Source organism: Spinacia oleracea, chromosome 4 (genome assembly GCF_020520425.1).
Source record: "Spinacia oleracea cultivar Varoflay chromosome 4, BTI_SOV_V1, whole genome shotgun sequence".
NCBI classification, from domain to species: domain Eukaryota; kingdom Viridiplantae; phylum Streptophyta; class Magnoliopsida; order Caryophyllales; family Amaranthaceae; genus Spinacia; species Spinacia oleracea.
The window spans coordinates 156,994,054-157,007,180 of record NC_079490.1 but is presented as its reverse complement, the minus strand read 5'-3'; positions in this window follow the sequence as shown (position 1 = coordinate 157,007,180).

The window sequence follows — 13,127 nt, the reverse complement described above, 5'->3', positions numbered from 1 at the left end:
CTTGGCGCAACCTTGGCTGGTGCGTTGTGGCGCACTGGCTTGCTGGGCGATGGCCCGACTTCGTGCTGGGCCTTCGTCTGGCAGGCCTTGTCCGATGCTAATTTGTACGATACGCTTCCGATTAAATTCCCGATTTCGGAATTTATTTCCGATACGAACAATATTTAATATTTCCGATTCCGGAATTAATTTCCGTTTCGAACAAATATTTAATATTTCCGTTTCCGGAATTATTTTCCGATTCCGATAAATTTCCGATTCTGACAATATTTCCGTTTCCGCCAATATTTCCGATTCCGACAATATTTCCATTTCCATTAATATTTTCCGATACGTACCATGTTTTCGTTTCCGGCAACATTTACGACTTGGATAATATTTATATTTCCGATACGATCCATATTTCCGTTTCCGGTAATATCATCGTTTCCGGAGTATTCATTTCTTGCTTGTGACGATCTCAGCTCCCACTGAAACCAAGATCCGTCGATTCCGAATATCCATAGATGGAGTATTTAATGCCATTAAATACTTGATCCGTTTACGTACTATTTGTGTGACCCTACGGGTTCAGTCAAGAGTAAGCTGTGGATCAATATCATTAATTCCACTTGAACTGAAGCGGCCTCTAGCTAGGCATTCAGCTCACTTGATCTCACTGAATTTATTAACTTGTTAATTAATACTGAACCGCATTTATTAGACTTAACATTAAATGCATACTTGGACCAATGGCATTATTTCCTTCAGTCTCCCACTTGTCCTTAGGGACAAGTGTGCATTTCCTAATTCCTTTGTCGCTCGATGCTTGCTCTAGAACATAAGATAAGAGCTGTCATCCTTATTATGTCCAGAGGTGTTTCTCGGTTTCAGAGTTCAACTGATCAAATAAACAGATAATCATATCCTATGATTGATCCGAGCACGGCCATGCATTTTACAGTTTCTAGCTCTCCGAGTGGCCTTGTACAACTTTTAGCATCTCATCTCGATTTATGGGAGGACAATCCCAATCTTGCGATCTTGAGATTAGACTTCGTTTGATAGGTGATTACCCGAGCGTTGCCTTTATAGCCTCCTTTTTACGGTGCGACGGTTGGTCAACGTCAAAGTAACCAGTTCTCAAACAAGTAATCTCAAATCACTCAGGTATTGAGGATTTAGTGTCTAATAATTTTAATGAAATTTACTTATGACAGATTTTCATCTCTTACAGTAAAGTTTCATAGGTCTGTCCGATACTAGTCTTCCCAAAGTAAGTATCTATGCAAATGATTATGACATTGCCATGCCCACATAGTTCAAGAAACAGAACTACTAGTCATCTTGCATTCTAGTCGTCTAACGTTTTTTATGCTTCCAATTTTATAGAAAACTCCGACCAGGGACCATTTTCAACTTTTGACATTCAAGTTCACTTGATAGACATTTCTTAGTCACAGGACTGGTCCTGACAGTCTATCTTGAATATATTGTCAAATTGAAGGGACTCATCATTTAATACTAAACCAAGATTAAATGGAATATGAAAATACATTTCATATATGATAAATGTTCAACCCCATTGTTTTACAACCATGGGCCTCAAGCCCATCTTTAAAACAGTTCATGGAATTCAAAGCTATGCTTGATTTCCAGTGCTACAACGTGAGTATTGCTTCTCACTTGTTGCATAGGTTTAGTTATCATGCTTTTCCAATCTTAATATCCTTTTCATCGAATGTTCTTTGAGATATGATGATAAGATCTTTTGAGTATGTTTATTTTGTGATCTAGTCTTTCTTGCTACATTAGTGGTTCTACGCATTTTGCAATGAAGAACCATTAAGTCAACAGACATGTGATCTTCCCAAGTTCAATGAAGAACTCATTAATATAAACAACTCTGTTTTATTGCTTCTTAGGCAATAAGTAATTTTACTTCAACTGTTTAGGTTGCTAGTGATGCTTTGTTTGGATTTACTTATCCAAGCAGTTCACAGATATGTGGAAGACTTTCCAGCTGTATCTTAAAACATAGAAATTAATATTTAATTTCCCACGCAACAACTCATGGTCTCTAATCCATGTTGCCATTTCAAAACACGATGCTTTTTAGCTCGTCCTTGTCAATGGTTAACTCCAAAGGAATCTTGCTTGATCCTCTGCCAGTGTTTATGCGTGCAACATCAATATTTAGCATATCTTTATTTCCTTGAATCAAGAACTATTCCTATGTACTTTTTCAAGTACCATAAGTATTCTTGATCTCAATCTAGTTGATCTTCACTTAGATCAATAGAGATGGGTATATGTTCGTTATGCCTAAAGCCATACGATACATTTTTGGCGATCCTCATATTATATCATACATGATAAATTCTTTTGCAGAATTATTCTCAATTGAATTTTATTCATGTAACTTTAGCTCATTCAATTACAGTAGATACTGAATCCAGCTAAATTCTTTGACATATAATATAGGTTTAAGAATCTCATTTAGACTCTTTGATGTTTAACTTAGTAAATGCTTATACATAGTTCAAACATCCTTTACTTAGATTTATTCATATGGGTCGAATATCTCCAATGGAGTCTTTTGTGTTTGATTTAGTAAATTCCATTACTTAATCTAAAATAATATTATAAGATCTTTGTAACCAGATCTTAATACCCAGTATGTACTAAGTTTCGCCATGGTCCATCATTGATGAATAATTTCAAATCTAAGTAATTAGCATTTGAATGTTATTTCATAATAGAGAGATATGTGTGTGATACACATAGGACCAATTAAGTTTTATGTACTCCCACTAAACTTCTTATATATCTATAAGAATCATGTACATTTTATGAAACTAAAATACTTATTAGCTTCACTAAAAAGCAATTCCAATTCCCAATTGCTTGCTTAAATCTATACTTAGATTTCATAAGCTAGCATTCATTTCAAGCATTATTTGGATCCACAAATCCTATGATATGCCATGTACATAGTTTTCTTCCAACATTTGATTGAGGAATACGTTTTGTCATCCAATTGCCATATGTACCAATATGCAATCATTGCTTGAATTATAGACTTAAGCATTACGATTTTGCATGAGGTTTCAACACAATCCACACCGTGAATTTGCTTGTAACCTTTAGCAACTAATCTAGCTTTGTGTGTGAACACAATTTCATGTTTGATGGTTTTTATCCTTAAAACAAACTTGCAACCAATAGGTGTGAAACTATTCTTGCAAATCAACAAAATTTCAATTTTTTCATCAAAACATTGAGTATGTTTTATGGCCTCTAACCATTTAAAACATTTGAGTCTATATATGGCCTCTAACCATTTTAGGGAATCTGGGTTTCGTCATAGCTTTCTTACAGGTCACAAACTCATTAATCTACATGATAATAATTTGACTGCAAGTTGTAGGTTTCTTCACTATCTAATAGAAGAATTGCATAGCTTCCGTGACCTGAACTCCATGTTTCTTCACTATCTAATAGAAGAATCTCATAGTTTTAGTGACTTGAACTCTATGCCTACTAGGGTATAGAACATCAAACAATATAATATCAATAGCCACTTGAAAGTCTTTTGAATATTCTGTTCTCCTTGAAGCACTTGTAAAGTCTTCTAAGAGATGTCTATTCTTTAAAAGCCACTTCTAAAGTCTTTAAAGAATACGTGTTCGGATTTTCAAAGAACTTCGAAAAGCCTCCGGAATGTCCGTTTATGTTTGTTGTTCGCCTCGAAGACTTTCGAGGTCTATTTTCTCCCACTTGTCATTTTGGAAACGAATCTCCAAAAGGACATTTTTTCGAGCAAACAAACATTATGTTCTCAAAATTCGTGGTAGAAACAATACCCTTGTGTCTCATTTGAATAAATCACATATATCTAGACATGGGCCTTAGTTTGTTGAATAACAAACACTAAGCTCCCACTGAGTTTAGCAACTCTTTAGATATATATTTATGAAAAGATATTCTTAAATTACTTTTCAATAGCTTAGACGAATTTGGTTTAGTTTGGTGGTAGTTGAGCATTTTGTTTTTAGAAATTATAGGAAAGTTCCTTATGATCCATCATTGATCGTATCAAGTACTAATTGACTTCGATCATTCCAACTTAGATATGCCATATCTTATGGAGCTAGATTGTGAATTTTACTACACACAATCATTGATGATCATTCTTGGTATAAGTAATCAACAACATGATCTAACCTAGATCTTTATGATTTCTTGCCAAGTGGATTTTATACTTCTGAATCTTTGAACTAGCCAAACAGATTCAAATTTATATCACTTTGAGTAAATAAACCAATATTCACTCAAAACCATGTGAAATAATAAAGTCATGAAATCTTTCTTTAGCTTTGAACTCTATTGTCTAGGCGTTCTAACAATAGTTTATATCGTTTGTTACTTTCAACAAGTAAGACTAGCTTGCCTTAAATTGATCTAGAAATCAATCAACTTTCAAAAGTCCATCGAAATAGAGCTTATGAATGTTAACTTGTTGATATGATCTAAGCAACAATGCCAAAGATTAGTGGAACTCTAATCAAGGGGTTGATTTGAACCTAGTAAAGTTCTTATTGTTAAAGAGTTGTTTGTTTTAATCAAGTATATTGACTCAAACCGTAAATGACCATTTCATTCAAATAAACAAACAAACAAGCATTGTTTTCGTTCTTCTGAATGTGAGTCTTTCTGTGTTTGAAGCAGAAATTTTAGGTATGCTGATCATGGAACAAAATAGCCATTAAGTTCCAGCCTTGAAAGGACTTAAAACAAACCAGATGACCCTACAACTAATGTAGCATTGCCATGCTTCATTTCCCACTTGTAGGCCATTAGTGTATCCTAGCTTCCATTGCTTGAGTCATTACCGAAGTAAGAACCTCAAGCGGTATATGATACCAAGGAAGTTTGATTGCTAGGTCACTTTTCTTTAAACATAAACTTACAGGTAGAAACGGAATTGTAAATTCCTTTCATTTGTTCCTTTGTTTTCCTATTTCTTGTACCCTTTCTTATAGCCTTAAGAATTGAATTCTTTAGTGTTGACTTTTATACTTTGTTTAGACATGTCCAATGTCACTCCAACAAAGTTCTTATCATTTATGTTGAATATTAAGTTTCAACTAGATGATCTTACCAGAAGCTTCTAAAGTTCTCTAAGCATCGATCTATTCGAATGTCTAGGGACTAGACTCATTCGAGAATTAAATGGACAAAGATATTAGGTTGTTAACCATTGGTAAAGCTGAGCGTTTTAAACTCAATGCTTTATGATCTCAAAACTACAGTGTATTTTGAATTCACAAACGCCAATTGGTTTGCCATTCGATTTTGATATTCGAAAACAACCATAAAAGTCGATATAAGAAACGTACATTTTAAATTGCTCACTTTCTCTCATTTCCGTGAATCGTTCTTGGATTCACTACCAATCGAGGAAATTTACTGTTACCTTTCTAAAAGGATTTACTGCAGTGCAAGATATTTAATTATAAACAATAATTAAAACATACATTGAAGCATGCAAAGTCTAAACATTTATCATGAATAATAACTTGAAAATTAAAGCAATCATGCAATTCAAACAAGTTATTAGCATTTTATTCGATTTTATTGTTCCGGCAGGTGTGAATAAAATGATTCCAAGACCCTAAAACCATTGAAGAATTAAGCACATTATGTATTTTGACTCAATTCTAAAACATTTTAGGTAAGCAAAAATCTTTTGCTAATAGTCTAGAAACTACTCTTGGTTGATAGGTACGTCTAAGAACTTATTAGGTAAACCTATCGATTTTGCCACGACATAAAAGGACTCCTTACTTATATCGTTGAGTTTCACCAAAACTAACATGTACTCACAATTATTTGTGTACCTTACTCCTTTAGGACCAATAAGTGTTTATTTTGGCATGGCACCTTTTAACTCAATTTTTAAGTTTGGAACTTAAGGCTCTTACTATGTTGGTTAGATTTTAAGTGAACTAAAATCCTTAATCATGCAACATAATCAAGCCACAATCTCATTCATAATTAAGACATATTTAAAGCAATAAATAACTTAAAGCATGCATAAGATAAATGTGATCTAGTATGGCCCGACTTCATCTTGAAGCTTCAACTTCAAAGTCCGTCTCGAAAATGGAAACTTCGTCTTGAATTTCACCGTGGGAGGCGCCATATTCTTCAAATAGGATAAGCTATAATTAAACTAATTACAACTATTTGATGGTACACATACCATATTTAATTTGAAAAACAAATTTGGTGCATTAGACCAATTACATTCAAATTAATGGTACGCAGACCATATTTACTATCCTATTTGGGCCATACTAGTCACTTCATAACCTGCAAAACAGTACATATACAATATATACCATTCACCCATTCATTATCATGAATGGCCCATATATCTGGTTAGTAAAAACACGTTGTATGCATCACATAAATATTTGCAGCAATTAATCAAGGGCTCCAATAATCTACCAATTATTCAGTCCTTATTAATTCTAATCAAGTTGTTTAACCTTAAAGGATTTGTAGACCTAATCAAGAGTTTATGACTAAAATTGCTCCCACTTAAACCAATAAATTCATATGCTTACTAATTTTAAACATAAAAATGTATTTCTAGTCTAACCGGAAACATACAAATTTAATTAAAATTTAAAGCTCATATAAAATTTATAATCAAATCCATTAATTTAATTTATTTCAGTTGAATTAAACGAATTTAAATTAATTCAAGGTTTAATTTTAGTAAAATAATTAGTATAAATAAAATTTATAATTATTATAATATTCTAAATTAAAATCCGAGAAAACAATTTAAATTATTAATTTTAAAATTAATTAAAATTATTTCCGAACTAAAAATTCAAAATTAAATTTGAAACGACTCAATCGAGACATGACGAGGTACTTGGGCTTGCGCCCAAGCCCCATCGAGTGCACGAGGCTTAGCGCCCTTTGATTATTCGTACAGCAACACACAAGCAACCACACGCAACGCAACACTGCAGTCCACGCTGTGCGCGCGCTTGCTGCTCGTCGCGCTTGCAGGCCACACGCAACGCAGCACTGCAGGCCACGCTGCGCGCGCCCGCTTGCTCGTCGCCTTGCGTCTGCTTGCTTGCTGGGCGTGACAGAGCGCGTTGTGGCGCAACACGCTTGCTGCCCACACGCGTCTGCCACTGGCTTGCGCCTTGCCCTTCGCCCTTGCCCACTCGCCCACATGCGCACAACATCGACACAGGGCAGCGTGCTGCCTTGTGCTCGTGTGCCATGGCCCTTGCTCGTTGCATCGTACCGCATGGGCGACGAGCTCCCTTGCTCGTTGTCGCATGTCCGCACTATACAACACCCCTTAAGGGTAACACGTAGCGTCCATTGCTTTGTGCGTGCAAGTTTTATGAGCGAATTGCATAAAAATTAAAAATTTTATTTCCAAAATTAATGACAAATTAATAAATCATATTAATTTCATAATTTTAGGGCGAAAAAATCGAAAATTTATTAATCAATTAATTTCCGATTAACATGGATTCAAATCTAGGTCATAAAAATTAAAAATTTAACATAAATTAACAATTTTTATGGTGGATTTTAATCATGGATACCTAATTAAATTATTAATCAATTATGAAAATCAAATTAATTCTAAATTATTCGAATTTCAACAAATTAATCATAATTACAAATTAGGTTGTATAATTAACAAGGCTAGGCATTAAAAATTGTTAAATATATATTGTAGGTCAATCAAAAATTCAAGATTTATCAACAAGAATCGCAAATATTTAATTTAACATCTTAAATTTACAAACTTTTGCGTTCGAAAAACTAAAACCTCCGAAAAGTCATAGTTAGGCTTCGAATTTGGGAATTCTGGGTTTGGCCGAAATAATTTAAACTCTTTTTGTCAAAATTTTAGAATGCCTTTTACATGCGGAATTGACACAAAAATCACTCGATTTGGATGAGTAACGAAGAAACTGCCGAAAAACTGCGTACATATAATTAAATAAACGCAATTTGCAATTAATTAACAATTACGAAAATTAATCACCCCTTTTAATTCTTTGCAAATTTGTAAAATTTAACCATGTTTATGCAATTTAGATTATGAAAATAATAAGAGGCTCGTGATACCACTGTTAGGTTATGATTCATATGACAAAACATAAATCATGCGGAATAACCATAAAGCCAGGAAAACATATTATTTACACATAATCATTTAGCATAGTTTAGATGCATACACTTTGTTGCGTGCCCTCCCTAGCTGCGCCCGAACCGAACAAGAACAAGTCTTTAGGACTCCAAGTGTCGTCCCTCCGTAGATAGTCCACAGCACGTCCGGATCCGCCTTAAGCTTGACCAACTAGAATCGCCCTTAAGGTTGCTTAGGAATTTCGGCTATTTTAGGTGCAAGTGTATGGCTGCTTTTTCTTCAAAATCTTACCTTTAGAATACTTCAATTGTGTCTATAAATTATGATCCTAGGCACCTATTTATAGAGGTATGGAAAAGGTACTGGAATCCTACTAGGATACGAATTAATTAAACTAGAATCCTAGTAGAACTCTTTTTAATTAATTTATCCTTTTAGGATTAGGAATTTAATCATATATCGAATCCTTATAGCTTTAGGATTCGTATATGAACACAAACACACACACGCACGCACAGCAGCCCACGAGGGGCGCCATGCGCGCGCGCGCAGCCCGCGAGTACTCGCAGCCCATTGCCACGAGGCCCACACGCTGCCGCAGCCTTGGTGCGCGCTGGGCCTGCCTTGCGGTGGGCTTGGCGCAGCCTTGGCTGGTGCGTTGTGGCGCGCTGGCTTGCTGGGCGATGGCCCGACTTCGTGCTGGGCCTTCGTCTGGCAGGCCTCGTCCGATGCTAATTCGTACGATACGCTTCCGATTATATTCCCGATTCCGGAATTTATTTCCGATACGAACAATATTTAATATTTTCGATTCCGGAATTAATTTCCGTTTCGAACAAATATTTAATATTTCCATTTCCGGAATTATTTTCCGATTCCGATAATATTTCCGATTCTGACAATATTTCCGTTTCCGGCAATATTTCCGATTCCGGCAATATTTCCATTTCCATTAATATTTTCCGATACGTACCATGTTTCCGTTTCCGGCAACATTTACGACTTGGATAATATTTATATTTCCGATACGATCCATATTCCCGTTTCCGGTAATATCATCGTTTCCGGAGTATTCATTTCTTGCTTGTGACGATCTCAGCTCCCACTGAAACCAAGATCTGTCGATTCCGAATATCCATAGATGGAGTATTTAATGCCATTAAATACTTGATCCATTTACGTACTATTTGTGTGACCCTACGGGTTCAGTCAAGAGTAAGCTGTGGATTAATATCATTAATTCCACTTGAACTGAAGCGACCTCTAGCTAGGCATTCAGCTCACTTGATCTCACTGAATTTATTAACTTGTTAATTAATACTGAACCACATTTATTAGACTTAACATTAAATGCATACTTGGACCAAGGGAATTATTTCCTTCATCTCGGCCTAAGCCCGTCACTGTGGTGTCACCTCGGAGGCCGCCAAAGGCTTCCACCGATGCTACGGTGACTGGGGAGACGGGAGCGTCTCTGCCTGCCGAATTCAAGCTGCCGCCTCCAACTCAGAAGAGGAAGCTCACTGTTGAGTTCCCTAACGACCTCGGGTCGGCAGATGCTCCTCAGCACCAGCTTTGGCCAAAAGTCGACCGCCTGTGGATGCCATCCATCCGAGAGCGTCAAGAGACCATGTCCTCAGTTGCTGCAACTGTTGAGAGCGTCTCGGATGCTTGGAAGGTATGTCTCGCTTCAGTGCCTTAGTTTTTATTAACATATATCGTCTTCATGTCGTCGTATGGTGACTAAAATGTCTTCTCTTTTTTCTTCCTTTTCCTGTCAACATAGGCCCTGCAATCTGCTTTGGCTACTCGCCATCATGTCATAATGTTAGAAGACCAGTTAGTAAAAATGAAGAATGACATGAAAAAAGCTAAGCAGTATCCCACTAGTGCACATATCACTAATCTTGATACCTTCTCTTTTTTCTTCCTTTTCCTTTTCTTGATACCTTATTAATCTTGATCATCTTCTCGTTGGTATCCATGTTACCAACTATCCCACTAATGCACATGTCACCAGTCATCTCCTGAAATTTTTCTTCAAATTTTATTTTGTTATTGGTGCTCATGTCACCAACCATCCCGCTAATGCTCAAAATTCAAAATTTTCTTCAAAATATTTTCTTCTACATTTTCTCCATTGCCATTGGTTTCTCCAAATACTTTCTTTTGTTGTGGTGCTCATGTCACCACCCATCACTGCTAATACCCGTGTCATTAGCATCCTTCAAATACTTTCTTCTTCAAAACATATTTTCTTCTTCAATTATTTCATCCTTCCTTATTTTTATCACCCACTTTTATTTTCTCCATTTTCCTCCATAAATTTATTTCTTCTAGTTTAATATCTCCATCTTTGTTATCTTCTTTAAGAAATTTTAGATTTAAAACTTACCTCTTTTCTCTTCCATATTTTCTTCAAATCTTGTAACCTTTCATGTCTTGAGTTTTCGGTCTTCAATGTAATCACTTTTCCAGCTCTGGTACCATGATATAAATTTGAGGATGCACGCGAAAGTTTTGATGGATCCGAATAATATAACAAAATTGTATTTTATCATTGATTACATTAATAAGAATTGTACAACAATATTTGCGAGAGCTCATGTCTCTCACTTATCTCTTTGGTAGAACCCTTGTTTCTACCCCTCATATTTGTGGGAGCTCTCTTGATTGGCTCATACTAAACTTATGCAAATACACACTACTACAAATATGGCTTTTAATAGCGTTTTTTTAATAGCGTTTTTGCCTCTATCGCTATCAAACGTATTAAAAATAACATATCATAGCGCTTATAAGAAAAACGCTGTCACATGTGCACATATTATAGCGATTTAACCGAGCGCGCTATTATATAACTATTGTTATTATAGGGCTTTTTCAAAAACCGGTATTACAACGTATAAGAAAAAAAAGGAAAACAATTATAACAAAAACCAATAAAAAAGAACCGCTTAATTCCCTCGCTTCTTCACACTGCCAAACCAGAAACCTCAAATCTCAAGACTCTCAATATACGCCGAAACCAGTACCACAATCCTTCACGCGGCGGCGATTAAGGGTGGTGGAGATTTAGATGGCGGCGATTAAGGTTGGTGGAGATTTAGGTGGCGGCGTTTCCTTTGTCCGGTGGTTCTTATTCTGACAGAGAAATCGATTTTCAAGGTAATCTCCATAGAATTTGCGAAATTCTGTTAATTTAGGTTGTTCTTAATTTTCGTATGAGATTTGGGATTATTGTTAATTAATTTTCTTGAATTGGTTTTGTGGGGAAGGAGATTTGGATTCAATTATGGTTGGTTTAATTATGGGTTATGGGGTTTAATGATAGGTTTTGGGGTTTTGCGGTTGCTAAACAACCCTTCCTCGCCCAGAATTGAAGTTCATCCTCCAGCAAAATAGCAAGAACTATTCACTGCTTTCCTGATCAATGAAATCTCTCTTTCCACATACCAAAATAATCTATAGTCAGACAAAAGGTTTGCTTTCATTCGATTTTACTCAATCAAGGTAGAAGAGTGTTACAATCTTCAAAGGTTCTTTGCTTCTTGACATGTTTCCATGAGTATTTTGATGTCATGCAATGCAAAACAAATGACTTGCTGAAAGCCTGAAACTGTGAAATAATCCATGTTGCATAATCTGCAAATTAAACAGTGATACCAGGTGCTTTTCTTATTGTTACACAATCCATAATCAAGAAATTGGAAATACAGTTAGCCCTTGGTGATTGAAACTACAAGTTGTCAAGAGAGGAGAGGTGGTGAGCTATGCCTAGTAAATTAAAAGGGGAAGGAACATTTTAAATAAATTAAAAGGGCAAGGTGGTGAGCTATGCCTAGTAAAGTTTACATATCTCGGTTAATTTCCCCCTAGTTCTTATTTCTAAGTACTATGCAGAACTCTTGTAAGCTAAGCTGCAGGAGTTATCCATTCTGGCTTTGAGAAAGGTTTTATCCGTGCTGAGACGGTAAGGATTATAACATATTTTTTTTATCTTAAGGAAATTTTGCTTTGCATATTTTCAGAAATATTAAAGGTTATATCCCTCTCTAAATAAACTAATTTGGGGAGGATGGTAGTACAACGCAGTGAACCTAGATTTGTATTCAGCTAAGCACGAAATCCTGTGGTAATAGCCATTGACTGTAGTTTTTTATTGCAGGGGTGATTCTTCTGTTCTTGTTAATATTCTACTGTATATGACTTAGTCATGGTTAAATTTCTCTATTAGTTTCTGAAATCATGAAGTTAAGCAAGTGTCAGTCCAGCTGAATTTTCTTCCTGGTGAATGTATTGATTAAAAGATCATTTTTGGGAAATAGAAGTGGTTTCTCAGTGAGTTCGTATTTGTCTCTTTCATTACTAAATATGAAGGTGAAGGAAATAATGCCCTTGGTCCAAGTATGCATTCTATGTTAAGTCTAATAAAAGCGGTTCAGTATTAATTAACAAGTTAATAATTCAGTGAGATCAATTGAGCTGAATGCCTAGCTAGAGGCCGCTTCAGTTCAAGTGGAATTAATGATATTAATCCACAGCTTACTCTTGACTGAACCCGTAGGGTCACACAAATAGTACGTAAACGGATCAAGTATTTAATGGCATTAAATACTCTATCTATGGATATTCGGAACCGACGGATCTTGGTTTCAGTGGGAGCTGAGATCGTCACAGGCAAGAAATGAATACTCCGGAAACGATGATATTACCGGAAACGGAAATATGGATCGTATCGGAAATATAAATATTATCCAAGTCGTAGATGTTGCCGGAAACGGAAACATGGTACGTATCGGAAAATATTATCGAAAATGGAAATATTACCAGAATCGGAAATATTGCCGGAAACGGAAATATTGTCAGAATCGGAAATATTACCGGAATCGGAAAATAATTTCGGAAACGGAAATATTAAATATTTGTTCGAAACGGAAATTAA